Source organism: Lepus europaeus, chromosome 10 (assembly GCF_033115175.1).
Source record: "Lepus europaeus isolate LE1 chromosome 10, mLepTim1.pri, whole genome shotgun sequence".
NCBI classification, from domain to species: domain Eukaryota; kingdom Metazoa; phylum Chordata; class Mammalia; order Lagomorpha; family Leporidae; genus Lepus; species Lepus europaeus.
The window spans coordinates 109,793,933-109,808,756 of record NC_084836.1 but is presented as its reverse complement, the minus strand read 5'-3'; positions in this window follow the sequence as shown (position 1 = coordinate 109,808,756).

Here is a 14,824-nt window from a genome sequence, read left to right as displayed (position 1 = left end):
CATATGGGATGCCGGCATTGCAGGCAGCAGGTTTGCCCGCCGTGCCACAGTGCCAGTCCCTGCTTATGCTTTGATTTCTTCATCTGTAAAATGGGATGGAAATACTATCTGCCTATGGGAGTTTCATGGGCCCAAGTGAGAAAGACCCATTTTGAGCACCTTCCCCACCATGGGGCACGTGGCAAGTTGGTGACTTTGTGCTGCTGTTTTCTTTACGGCGATCACCAGCTCCCTCAGTTAGGAAGCTCTAGCTGTGTGTGCTGACCTCGGCTGACCCCGCAGCACGCCCAGGGATAGACAGAACCTGATCCAGAAACTGCCTCTTGAGTTGTTGCTAAGGCGAATGGTGGGATTGGGTTCAACAGAATGTTGCAGAAGCAAATCCAGTGACACAGGATGAGCCCAGCGTGGGGGAGGTGCTGGAACTTTCTGGTCCATTTTCACCCAGTGATGGTTACTGTCCTGAAGTGGACAGGTGGAGGCTGTTGGAGATGGTTGGCTATGGGGATGGTGGGAACTCCTCCGTGTATCCTAGAGAAACTAGGAAGACCCCTGGGGTCTCACACGACATAGTGATGTATTAGGCGGCAGAGTGGCCGATCACCAGATCGGTGTCAGATACGGCTTTGGAATCGTGTTAATATGCTGACTTCTTTGCTTCTGCCGCTTTCTTGGGATGAATGATTCACACAGATGAATGAAGTAATCGCCTGTAAGCCGGGCCTTACTCCACTCTTGTTCTCATCTTATCTCTCTGTTGTCTCACCTTTCAAGGCAGCCATCATTCACAGGGGGTAAATTTAGACCTTTTGTCTGACTTCTGCCACCCTGGTTCTCGGCTTCAGCCGGGAAGAGGGAGACTCACCCTTGCCTTAGGGCCTTGGCGCTGGCTGTTGCCATGGGTTACAGTATTTTTCCCACCCTTCCTCTGACACCTGCAGGGCTCACCCATCACTCCTTTCCCCTTTTTAAGTCTTTATCCACTTGTCACCTTTTCAGGGGCCAGCTCTGAACATTCTGTTGAAAATCATGACCCCCGCGGCTAGTGTTGTGGCATAATGGGTTAGGCCACTGCTTGTGATGCTGCATCCCATATCAGACTGCTGGTTCAAGTCCTGTTCGCTCTGCCAATGCATCTGGGAAATCAGCAGATGATGGTCCAGGCCGCTCGGTCCCTGTCTCTGAGATGGGAGACCAGGACCATGATGGAGCTCCTGGCTTTGGCCTGGCCCAGACTCGTTGTTGCAGACATATGAGTGAAATAACAGATAAAAATGTTCTCTTTCTCTCTTGAATAAAAAAAAAAAACTTGAAAAATATTAAAATTATGGCCAATTCTTCCCTCATTCCCTGATCTTCTTTTATTCTTCCCCACAGTGTTCACCATTCTTATTCAGTATAATTTACTTTTTAAAAAATCGTGCTTATTATATTTGACCTGTTTTCTCCAGGAGAGGGGCTCTTGGCTCTGTGCAGTGCTGTTTACCACTGGGTCCTCATTTTTTAAGATTTATTTTATTTATTTGAAAGAATTACAGAGAGAGGTAAAGCCAGAGAGAGAGAGAGAGAGGTCTTCCATCCACTGGTTCACTCCCCAAATGACCACAATGGCCAGAGCTGGGCTGATCCAAAGCCAGGAGCCAGGAGCTTCTTTCAGGTCTTCCATGTGGGTGCAGTGACCCAAGGACTTGGGCCATCTTCTGCTGCTTTCCCAGGTCATAGCAGAGAGCTGGATCGGAAGTGGAGTAGCTGGGACTTAAACCGGTGCCCATATGGGATGTCGGTGCTGCAGGCTGGGGCTGCAGCTCAGAGCCAGCCCCTAGGTCTTCATTTTCTAGCATGGAGCCCTGCACAGGGCCATGGAGCCAGAAAACCATGGAAGGAGTAGGTGCCGGGGCCCCTTAACGCTGTTGTGCAAGGTCCCAGCTGCCCGACGTGACTTTCGTTTCCCTCTTTCAAGATCTGTCCTGCTCTGACTCTCAGATGAGTCATCCTCATCCAACCCTCATCCCGACTTCCTGCTGCCCAGCTCTGCTCTTTGCAACAACAGACCCACCCTTCGGCTTCCTTGGACCCCCTGAGCCATGAGTCAGTCTTTGTCATTAGTGGCCACTGGCTGCGCTTGCTGTGGGCTCCTCGTTCAGTGTGTTCGCTGCTGTTGATGGTTAGGTCTTTTTTTTTTTTCTTTTTTCTTTTTTAACTTTTATTTGATGAATATAAATATCCAATGTACATTTTATGGATTACAATGGCTTCCCCCTCCCATAACTTCCCTCCCACCTGCAACTCTCCCCTCTCCCGTTCCCTTTCCCCTTCCATTCACATCAAGATTCATTTTCAATTCTCTTTATATACAGAAGATCAATTTAGTATATATTAAGTAAAGATTTCAACAGTTTGCACCCACATAGAAACACAAAGTGAAACATACTGTTTGAGTACTAGTTATAGCATTAAATCAAAATGTACAGCACATTAAGGACGGAGATCCCACATGAGGAGCAAGTGCACAGTGACTCCTGTTGTTGACCCAACAAATTGACACTCTAGTTTATGGCGCCAGTAACCACCCTAGGCTCTTGTCATGAGTTGCCAAGGCTATGGAAGCCTTCTGAGTTCGCCGACTCTGATCATATTTAGACAAGGTCATAAAAGACAGGGTGAGGATAGTAACCAATGATCCTAAGAGTGGCATTAACCAGGTCTGAACAATTATACAGCATTAAGTGGGGAAGAGGACCATCAGTACACACAGGTTGGGAGTAGAGCCATTGGAGGTAGAGTAGAGGTTATGATTACTTTTTCTTTGACAGGCAGAGTGGACAGTGAGAGAGAGAGACAGAGAGAAAGGTCTTCCTTTGCCGTTGGTTCACCCTCCAGTGGCCACCGCGGTCGGTGTGCTGCGGCCAGCGCACCGTGCTGATCCGAAGGCAGGAACCAGGTGCTTCTCCTGGTCTCCCATAGGGTGCAGGGTCCAAGCACTTGGGCCATCCTCCACTGCACTCCTGGGCCATAGCAGAGAGCTGGCCTGGAAGAGGGGCAACCGGGACAGAATTTGGTGCCCCGACCGGGACTAGAACCCGGTGTGCCGGCGCCGCAAGGCGGAGGATTAGCCTATTGAGGCACGGCGCCGGCCTTGAGTCTGTCTTGAATGCTTCGTGTTTGCACTTGGCATCACGTGAGAGAATGGACTTGGGTGTCAGACAGACCAAGACTCTTCTCCCACTGCCTACAAGACTTGAGCAAGTTCAAGAACACCTCTGAGCCTGTTTTCTTAGCTCTACAAAAACAAGAAGAGTAGCCCCTACCTGGGAAGTTATTTTGAGAACTAAATAATAGAGTGTGGCTCAAAGCGCCCCCGTAGGCGCTCAAGGAATTTTGCCTGGTGACCCCCGAGGGAGCTGAGTGACGGGGTTGGCCGAGGGGAGCTGCAGTGTTAACTGCGAGGCCTTTATTGTAGTGAGCTGATTTCGGAACAGGAGATTGTTTTTGTTCCATGTTGGAATAATGAGAAAGCTCTTATCTTTATTGGAATCCTTCTTCAGAAAGAGGAGAGCTGTATTTGTGTCAGAGATAATGTGGTCTTTTTACAAGCCTCCATGTGATCGACAGTAGCAGGGGCCTTTTAACTGGTGTGTTCAGGACTTTTCTGTCTGTCTCTTTATGAGCTCTGTCAATTCCAGTCTTCCCTCGTCTTCTGGAAGCCTTTGGTGACATTTGAGAGGTTACTTCTTTGTGCCTTGAGGAGTGGGTGTGTGTGTGTGCGTGGGAACCTGCATATGCATGCACGTTTGTACCTGTGTGTGCGTGCCTGTATGAACATGCCAACATACATGTGTGCAGCTGTGTGCTTGTGGGGACCAGTGCACATGCGTTCACACATAGGTGAATGCAGGGGAGTCGCCTGTGTATTTGCACCAGTGACTGCATGTGAAGGTGGTCCTGACCTGCAGAGGAAACCCAGCCGGCTCCAGAGAGATCACAGGGGAGTGTTATGGTTGAGAGAGTGGGGTGGTGGTGGTGGTGGTGGTGGAGGCGGCTACAGAATGAGAGTGGTGTGCCCATGGCAGGATCACCCATGTTAAATGGACTAAGACCAGGACACCCCAGAATTTGGCTGCCTCGGGCAAGGCAGGAAACTGCACAGGGCCATGGCACTCAGATGGAAGGGGGTGCTATTGGGTAATAGCTCCAGGGTGCTTGAAACCTCTGAATTTTTAAATTTATTTTATTATATTTATTTATTTATTTGACATATAGACAGTGAGAGAGAGAGAGAGAGAGACAGAGAGAAAGGTCTTCCTTCCATTGGTTCACTCCTCAAATGGCTGCCATGGCTTGCGCTGTGCCGATCTGAAGCTAGGAGCCAGGTGCTTCTTCCTGGTCTCCCATGCAGGTGCAGGGCCCAAGCACTTGGGCCATTCTCCACTGCCTTCCCGGGCTGCAGCAGAGAGCAGGACTGGAAGAGGAGCAACTGGGACAGAATCCGGCACCCATTTGGGATGCCAGTACAGCAGGTGGAGGATTAACCAAGTGAGCCGCGGTGCCGGCCCCGAAACCTCTGAATTTTTAAAAATAAAGTTATCTGAGAGGGAAGGAAAGTGGGGGAGAAACAACTGCTGCCCCCCCCCCCCCCCAGTCCATTGGTTCACTCCCCAAATCCCAAATGCCCACAATGACTGGGTCTGGGTCTCCCACATGGGGGACAGGAACCTAATCAGTTGAGCCGTCACTGCTGTGTCCCAGGGTGTGTGCGCGTCGGCAGGAAGCTGCAGTCAGGAATCCAACCCAGTCCGTGTGGGATGTAGGCATCATGGCTGTAACTAAGCCCTTGGTTTCCCTGTCTTCTTTTCTAGTGTGCTGACTTCACTGCCCAGTGGACGACATCTGCCCCAGGAGTCTGAAATGGGCATCCCCATTCTGGGATGAGGCCAGGGGCAGTATGCACCTGCTCTGCTGATGTGATGTGCACAGCCTGCAGAGTGGGCGTGGTCTCCTGAGGTTCCTCCCCAGGGAGGCGGACTAGCCTCGTGGTGCCTGGGGACGCTCAGTGGCTCCACCCCTGGCAGCAAGCTCTGAGCCCTTGGGAGGTTGCTCAGCCTCCTGGGATTCATCAAAGTCAGCAGCATGATGATGGACACAGAGTGCTTAGCAGCTGAGCTCTGTGGCTGGCCAAGAAAAATTCACTTGGGCAACAACCTGAGTCTGCCTTCTTAGCTTGTCCTCACTGTTCTTGCCACCCTGAGATTCTGGGGTGTTCTGGTGCCTGCGTGGCCCTGACAGGCTATAGGGCAGTTCACATGTAACCTAGTGAGATGGGAGAGGGAGGTGTTTCAGGGCCTCCTCCTGAGCTCCGTGAAATGTCCAAGATACATGGAGAGGCTGGGAGAGGCCCAAAGAAGTGAGAGGAGAAGAAACCCTCAAGGGGTGGAGGGACCTCACCACCAGGGAGCCACCAGAGACAGTGAGGCTTAGCCTGCGTGCAGCTGGGTGCCCAAGTCCCAGCCCAGGCAGCTGATGCTGACCACGGCTGGCCGTGCAGGCTTGGGCCAGTCTCCTGACCCCTCTGGAGTAGATGGGAGGTGTGATGACCTCTCCGTCTCAGGCTGTGAGAAGTTAGAAAGTGAACCCATCAGTGCATGGCACAGAGGATATGGTGTCGCTGGCCATTAGATCCGACCTCTGCATAAGAACAGTGTTGTAGTCCGGAACGTGTACTCGAGAGGGTGGTGTGAGCGGGGCTGGGAAAGATGGGGGTGATTCATGCTGGGGAAGCCAACCAGGGCCTCCAGCCTCCCCGCCCTCCACTCTTTCCTTTGCTTATTGGGATCTGTCTATACTGGCTGCGCTGGGACTTTCTGAAGGTACTTGCTGCCTCAGGGCCTTTGCACAGTTCACTTTGCTTGAAACTTAAGTTTTTTGAAGGAGTGGCTTCTTCCCATCCTTCGATCTTATTTCAAATCTCACCTCTTGGTAGAGGCCTTTCCTGACTCCTGCCTTGCTGTTGCTTTTTCCCCGTGGGTGTATTTATGTCCTCTGGAGCTGGAGGGAGCTGATCTGAGCTCCGGTGCAGGGAGCACGGCCCTGGCTGATCACTGTGGCGGCTGTCTTGACGGCTTGTGCTCCCTTCTTAGCTACCCTACACATATCCGCACAGGAAGGAAGAAAGGAGGCCAGGCACCCGAATCCAGTGCATGAGCGGGGCAGTTTCTGCTGTATAATAAGCTGTCCCACAGCAGAGTGGCTTAAAACCACAGCTGCTTTTCTTGCTGTGTGAGTCTATGAGTCTGGTAGCTGGTTCTGCTCTGGCCAGCTTTGTGGACTCTCTGGAACGCTCTCTTGTGTCTCAAATGCCCCAGCCACATTCTGGCATTTGCAGGCTGTCACCGGGGCTGGGCTGCCTTGGTTCTCCTCCTTGTGGTTTCCTAGCCTTCTGGAGGCTAGTTCAGGTTCATCCCGATGAAGCTCTTGGCCTTTCAAGTACATCCAGGGAGAGGGGCAGCCAAATGCGCACTTGTTGGCCAAAGCAGTTGGCTTGGCCACGCCCACAGTCCCTGTGGGAAGGGATGACCCCAGGCTGTGGTTACCAGGAGGGAGCCACAGTCTGCCAGTGTGCTCCATGCAGGCAGTCCACGCGTGAGTGGATTCATCCTTGAAATAATCTCATTCACGCCTTAAAATAAGCTCTTCATGGCTGGGGGGTCTGGGGTTCGAAGAAGTTGTAGGAGGTTCATTCACACAGTTGAAATTGAGCAAAATTCTCCCCAGGCAAATGCAAGCAGGGAAGATGACATTCAAGAGGCTGGGGAGCAGGGAGAGAACTGAGCACAGCTCTGCCTTAGCACGGCTTAGGTTGGAAGAGCTGGAATTCTCAGGCCACCTTACAGAAAGAAAGGCAGACACGCTCATGACTTCACGATAGGAGAGTTCTAGAAGTTGGAGAAGGCAGACTGAAGTTGAGCCCTCCCCTCTCTTAGAGCCCAGGAGGTAGCAACCCTGTCTTCTTTAATGCTTAAATTGCCAGGAGAGGGTCCCTGGGTCCTTGAGAAAGACATCTCTTGGGTTGTGAAATCTGGAAGAAGCCAGGAGACTCAACATGCACTTCAAAAGGGCAAAGAAAGAATTTGCAATGTTAAGTTTACTAATGTGAATACTCTGAGAAAAAGAAGGGAAGGGGCTATTGTTGGGAGGAAAACCAATGTTTACTGAGAGGGCTGTTCAGTCCATTTTGGCCAGAAGTGAGATTTGAACCCAGGACCATTGATTCCCACACTCATGCGCATCTTCGTTTGCGTTTGATAGTGGCCTCTTGATACAGGCTGCAGGGTAGGGAGGCCTGTCTGCCGCCACAGAGGCAGCTGGGGTAGCTTCTGAAGGATTCATCTTGAATACGAGAATGTCTTGAGCCCATGGGTAGCTGGATCCCATAAAATTGCAGATGCAGCATCCTGAAAAGCTAGGTCTGAAAATAACCTGTAGAGTTCTAGATCCACAGTGTCAGAGCCAGAAGTGTTTGTGCACACAAGCTCATCTCAGCTCTCGGCTGCACAGGTAGGAAGCAAGGTCTTGTGCAGGGTCGCAGGTCGAGACTAGGATGGGGCTGGGGCTGTACCCGGTGCTGAGTACTTCTACCCCACCCTCCAGTGCTTTGCAACCAGTGGCTTCTCCTGTTTGCCTTTCTCTTCTTTTTCAAGGCTCACTGGCAGCTACTGCTCCAAGGCAGAAAATGTATTCATTTAAATGACTTCGTTTGGAAATAGAAGCTTGAATAATGATGTTACCATTTATAATTGCTCTGATTAACCACACCACGTTTTGCAGTTTAGAATAAAAAAAGCCTCATTTCTTTTGTGCTGTGAATTTTAATTGCTTTCTCTCAGAAAGACCTGTCCAGGCAGACTTGCTTGTTTCCCAGTAAACCCCTGAAGGCCTACTTGCATGCTCCCAGGGTCCTCTGGTGGAGAGTCAGGGCTGGACGCAGGGCAGGTGTTCTGGGAACGCCTGGCGGCTTGGAGAGTGTGGAAGACAAACTGCCTGCTTCCATTGTCACCTTTGGGCAGAAGTTGAATATACCCTCAGGGGAATCTCAGCACGAGGGGTCCCCCAGGGCCCAGGCTGGCAACTAGGGAGAAGGGGATTGAAGACTTTTCTAAGGATGTTTGATGCCTGCTGCGCTTGTCATCCCTGAGATTACAGAGGGGACAGAGTCATCCATAATTTATCTCCCAGCGAATCCGTCTTCTCAGATGGATTTACTTTTACATTTTTTTTAACCTTGAGGATATTTCAGTTATTGTTTGACATTTCACCCACACAGAACCAGCACCGTGCAGTGGAACAGACAAAATTCAAGAAAATATCGGTGCATATTTATTTGATCTTAGGGGAGCAGAGGTTTTCCAAGTATAAAAGCCGAGAAGCAAATGGTAAAGGAATGGTGGACTTAGCGGTGTAAAAATCGTACATGTTTGTCAATAAAGATACAATCACAAAATAATAAATAAAAGAACAAAAAACATTTATAATATGGGTGACTCACAGTGGTCAACTATGCTTACTATATAAGGAGCACTAAGAGATCTGTGTCCTAATAGAAAAATGATAAAAGAATATGAAGAGAGAATTCACAAAAGAAAAATTGTCACAGCCAATGAGAAGCTGAACGAAGGCTTGCTCGGGAATGACTGACGTGTGATTTAGATGAAAAGTGAAGGCACTATTTAACTTCATGTACATTGGTGAGAATTTGAATACTGTGCAGGTAAGGTAGGCGGGCCTCACAAGGGTGTCCATCCTTGCAGACTTTCCGGAGAGCTGTTTAGTAGATAGCTTTAGGACCTTAAAATATGCACGCTGTTTGACCCTGAAGTTTCACTCCCAGAAATGAATTATTTTGGGGGAAGTAGAGCTGCGTAGAAAAGCTAATGTAAAAGGATTTTACAAATCACAACATTATTTGGGATGACAAAAATAAGGAAAACAAACCTAAACATGCAGCAGGAGAGAGCAGCTGATCTAATTCTGTGGTTTGTCTTTGATGGAATTATCTGCACAGAGGAAAACGTATTTGATGCTGAATCCCATGTGGGAAGTCTCACACTATGTTTAGTTTAAGCAAGGGTAGGGGTTTGGTGTAGAGGTTAAGAAGCCTTTTGGGGTACCCATATCCCATTGTCAGAGTGCTAGGGTTCAAATCTCAGCTCCACCTCCAGTTCCAGCTTCCTGTTAATGTGCACCCAGAAAGTCAGCAGGTGATGGCCCAGGTATTTGGGTCCCACCATCCATGTGGGAGACCTGAATTCAGTTCAAGGCTTCTATTTTTGGTTTGGCTTAGCTGTGACTCTTGTGGGCAATTAGGAAAGTAAGCTTAGTCATTGGGGGATATTCTTTCTCTCACTCTCTCTCTCTTTCTCTTTGCCTTGCAAAAAATTTTTCAGAAATTAAAAAAAAAATTAGTTAACTAAGCATCATAGGCTATCTACTAATGATTTTATTTAAATTATATATAAATGGAGAGAAAAATGAAACAAACTGTTAGTAATTCTTGCCTCTGAGTGGAAGATTATGGACTTTTTAATTCTTTCATGGAATTTCTATTTTCACATTTACTTTCATGAAAAGGTATTTCATTTCAAAATCAGGGAGCCTAACAGATGATATGAAAATTAAACACCAAGTCAAGAATCAGGAAGTTTGGAGTTGTTGAGTCTCAGCTTAAATGGAGCTGGTTGGGGCTGGTGAGGCATAGCAGGTGAAGCTGCTGCCTGCAGTGCCAGCATCCCATATGGGCGCCGGTTTGAGTCCCAGCTGCTCAGCTTCCAATCCTCCACTCCGCTAATGCACCTGGGAAGCAGCCCATACAGCTCAAGTACCTGGATACCTGCCATCCATGCGGGAGACCTGGATGGAGTTCCTAGCTCTTGGCTTCAACTTGGCCTGGACCTGGCTGTTGCAGCTGTTTGGGGAATGACCCAGCTAGTAGATTTCTCTCTGCACATGGAAGATTCCCGCACCCCTCCACTCTGTCACCCACTCTTTCTGTTGCTCTGCCTTTCACACAAATAAACAGATCTTTAAATATTAAGTTTGTAAAATTTAGATAGTTTGTTCACAATAAAAATTTTCTGAATGAGAAATTTTGTTAAAAACTCATGTATACAAAGTCTGGAAAACATAGAAAATTATTTTCTGCCTTCCCAAAGATAATTGTTGGTACTATTTTTATTTTAGAGTTGTCTGTGCATTTTCTTACAATTGAAGTCATGCCATATCTATATATTGTAAAAGATCCTATTTTCCTGTTTAACTGTATAATGTGCATGTTCTTAAAAACTCTCTGTAAAAATATCTTTGAATAGCTGCGTGATATTCCATTCAGTGGATATTAGATAGACAGTTATGCACTTCAATTATTTTCAAATCAGTGGAAGACATTATTGTTTTTCATATCTGGTATTTTCTGTCTCTTACACTTTGTGTCATTATCAGGTACGCCGCCAATTATTTCCTCATTCAGAATGTCTTTATATCAGGCACAGGGCTGTGGAATTGTACCTTTGTTCAATGTCTGTAATGACGCATGGTTAAATCGGTTAAATCTTTAATGTAGTCTGGCTATTTTAGAAAAATGTTGTCTATAATTTCTGTTGGAAATCGAGAAGGTGTGGTAGCCTACAAAGAAATCACACTCAAGAAATGGAGTCCTGATTGGGAATGGAATGCTGACGACAAACAGAAAATGACCCTTGGGAGCGGTGCCAGGGATAGCTTTTGTCTTAGCTTTTGTTAAGAATTGGGATTAATGGGAAACAATGAGGGATGCCTTCCGTTTTGTAGGTAATGTGACAACAATGGAACAAACTTTTCTCCTCTCGGGCTCTAGCTTTGGTGGAACTTGTGCTAATTTTCTGGAGTTGTTCACCCAGTGCCCACGATTGCTTTTAGCAGGAGCCATCTCATTTCGGAAGTCTGTGAGGAGGAAAAGGAGATGTGTTCTCACAACCGTGCATCAGCCTGGAGTGAGGGCAGCTGCAGAGCTGCTCCGCGTGTGTCGGAGCGTGCAGAGAGAGTGCGTGTGCTGGAGTGAGATGCGTTTGCAGGGAGAGTTCAGGCCGCGAGGAGGGAAGCGTGTGGGAAGCTATAGCAACGTTGGGGAAAACGCCTCTTCAGGTCAGTGTGAAGATCTACCCTGGGGCTCACAGATTTGGGGGTGATAGGGGATAACCAGTCAGCGAGCATATCTGGAAGTCTTGGTTGATGAGAAGTTGGAATGTGGTGACCAGAGAGGCCATGAGACTTTCTCAAGATCCTACCACAGATGTCACATCAGCCTCTGTGTCAATGCCGCCCTGCTGGCACCTGTTTGGAATAGCCTGGGGCCGGCTGGGGAGAAAGAGGGGGCGATGGGGGTGCGTTGCCCCTAGTGAGGGCAGGCATCACTCTAGGACACTGTGATCTTCCAGATCGGGCAATCAGCATGCACCCTGCTTTCATTTACCTCCTCTCAACTCTCCTCACACCCCCTTGGAGTATCCTAATTAGCATCTCACTTGTGCACCTGTCAGATGATACAGCTCATTACCTGGGAATTATATTCACTTTTCCAAGTACTTGGAGTACTGCTAAATAATGCCAAACAGAATTTATCCATTTATACCTGGGGCAGGTGTGTGAGCATACTTTGCTTTCTACTATTTTATGTTGTTTGAAGTTGAAACTAGACACCTACCCTTTGAGGCTTCAACCATGTTTTGTTTGGTAAGATATAGATACTTATCCCTGTTTGTGCAGTTAATTCAGTTGTATTTAAGTACCTGCTATGTTCCAAGTACCATTCCAGGTAAGCGGAACTGCCGTGGTGGTAGGGGTGATCTTGCTGTACAAAGAAGGTTACAGCTTAGAGAAGAGGGAGGCAGTGCATTCGTGACCAAATAAATGCAGTGAATAACAGCAGGGAAGAAAATGACAGGGCGGCGTGAGGGAGTGATGAAGGCGTAGAGATCGCAATGGTCCTCTGAGGAGGTGACATGAGGGAGCGATGAAGGCGTAGAGATTGCAGTGGTCCCTCTCAGGAGGTGACATTTGAGCTGACATTTGAGGCCCAAATGTCAAGAGTGAACCTGCCACACGAACACTTGGGGAGGAGCCAGTTTTTGTTAAATTTTTGTTTCCTACCCAAATATTGCTTCTTCATTTGTTCTTCACATGTCCACAGAGGGCCCCTCAAACATCTAGGCGTTTCCACGATCCCTCACTCACCGGCCTGGCTCCACCCCTGAAAGATGTCCACAGCCTCAAGAGAACTGGTTTCCCCGATCTCTTCCTCTGGCTCTCACCATCTCTCCCCTGGACCGCTGGAGGGGTCTCCTGATTAATTTTCCTGCCTCCACTCCTGTCTTCCCTGTAATTATTCACCCAGCAGTTAAGTCGTGCTGATCAATACAGCAGCTGCCAGCCATGTGTGGGTATTTAAATGAGAATTAATTAAAAGTGAATAATGAAATCAAATGTTTAGTTTTCCAGTCACACCAGCCACGTCTCAGGTGCTCAGTAGCCACACGTGGCCAGTGGCTCCCATGCTGGCTGGTAGGGGAGGGAACATTTCTATCATGGTGGGAGTTTCACTTGGCCACCCTCAGAGTGATCTTGCCCTCTTGGGTTGTTAATTTGTATCCATATTCTACTTTCCTATTTCATAGAACACACAAAGGTTGTTCACACCATTGGACCTGTCTATGGGTGCTTCAGGAAATTAGTGGAAAATAGAATTAAAAGATAAGTTTATTTGCTGCCAGAATTTTGTAGTCTCTGCATAGTTTTTTTAATGAGGAGCATTTTCCGTGAACTTTTTGAACACCTCTTGTACAAGTGTTGGCAGGTTAGGTTCCCTGTGCATGGAATGTCCTGTGCTCCCTCCCCCAACCCAAAGAAACTGATGGCTCCTTGTTGGCATTCAGATGTTCAAATAAATATTACCTCCAAGAAGCCCCTCTTTGGCTACCACCCATTGCTGTCGTACAGCCAGATTAAATTGTCTGTGCATTCTGGTTGCTGTTGGATGTCTGGCTTATTCAGTTATTGCTGAGTTGTTCATTGTGTGTCGTAGGCCACTAGTACGTGAGCCAAGGCCATGTCTATCTGGTTCAAGGCTATCATCCCATTATCTAGATGGACCCTGAGTCCTTGTGGATGTTTGGTTAATAGTAGTTCTAAGAACAAGTGAATCATCACGGGGAAGCAGAACTAGCATTACCTGGAAGGATTCCTTTGGCTGAATTTAAAAAAAAAAAAAAAAAGCCCTCTTTGCTCTGGTTGACCTTGTACATTGAACATCTCACTGAACTGAGCCTGGGAACTGGGGTGAGCAGTTGTCTTTTTAGGCAGGAAGAATAGCAAGTACGCAGTACCCAGAGCAGAAAGAACAAGAAAACGCTTGGTATGTGGAGCCGAGATTGTGTGTGTGTGTGTGTTGGGGGCGTGGGTACGGCACAAAATGAAAACCAGCTGGGCGAGGAGGGAAGGCCAAGGCAGTTGTATTTTACTCCAGGTGCAGTAGCAAGCCGTTGGGGGGTCTTTAACGGGGAAGAGACTCTGATGCATTTATCCTTATGGTTTTGTTTATTTGCCCTAATGGGTAATACTGTTTTAACATTTTTCACAGATGGACAATCTGGGGAAACTTGGTTCTGAGACTTTTTTCCCCGAGCAGGAGGGACTGGCTTCTCTGAAGATGGAAAAAAGTCCTCACAGTTTGCTGTCAGACTTGCAATGAGGTTCCAAACACACAGTGGCCTTTGAAATGCTTTCTGACATGCGCTGCTGCTTACATGGACTGACTTCCTCCTAAAGGTGATACAGGTGCAGAATAAAATGAATTCGGAAAAATCCAAAAAGGCAATCGTGGCCATTTGTTAGGGTCTTGAAATGCAAATGAGGGCTGGGCAAGCTTGACAGGCAGAGTTAGACAGTGAGAAAGAGAGAGAAATTTCTTCCTTTTTCTGTTGGTTCAACCCTCAAGTGGCCGCTACGGCTGGCATGTTGCGGCCGGCGTTTTGCGCCGATCTGAAGCCAGGATCCAGGTGCTTCCTCCTGGTCTCCCATGGGGTGCAGGGCCCAAGGACCTGGGCCATCCTCCACTGCCCTCCCGGGCCACAGCAGAGAGCTGGACTGGAAGAGGAGCAACCAGGACAGAATCCGGCGCCCCAACCGGGACTAGAACTGGGATGCTGGCGCCGCAGGCGGAGGATTAGCCTAGTGAGCTGTGGCGCCGGCATTGTCTCAACTTCTTAAGACCAAAGGAAAAAGGCACTTAGTTCTTCCAAAAGTATTTTTAAAAAAAGATTTATTCATTTATTTGAAAGGCAGAGCTACAGAGCGAGAGAGGGAGGGAGAGGGATCTTCCATCTGCCGGTTCATTCCCCAAATGGCCACAATGGCTGTGGCTGGGCCAGGTCATAAGCCAGGAGCCAGGAGCTCCCTACAGGTCTCCAGAATGGGTAGCAGGGGCTGAAGTGCTTGGGCCATCTGCTACTGCCTTCCAAGGCACGGTAGCAGGGAGCTGCCTCTCAAGTGGAGTAGCCAGGAATGGAACTAGCTCTCATGGAATTCTGGCATTGCAGGTGGTGGCTTGACACACTGTGCCACAACGATGGCCCCACCAAAAGTATTTACCATAATCCCTCAATTCTAAGATATTTTAAAGAAAACAGGCATCATTGATTAAGTTAAAACGTTTAGTTAATGCAAAGTATCCATACGTCTCTATCCACCATTACCTATCTGTGAAGCAAAGGCTGTAAGGTTAACTGATAATTACTCATTTGAG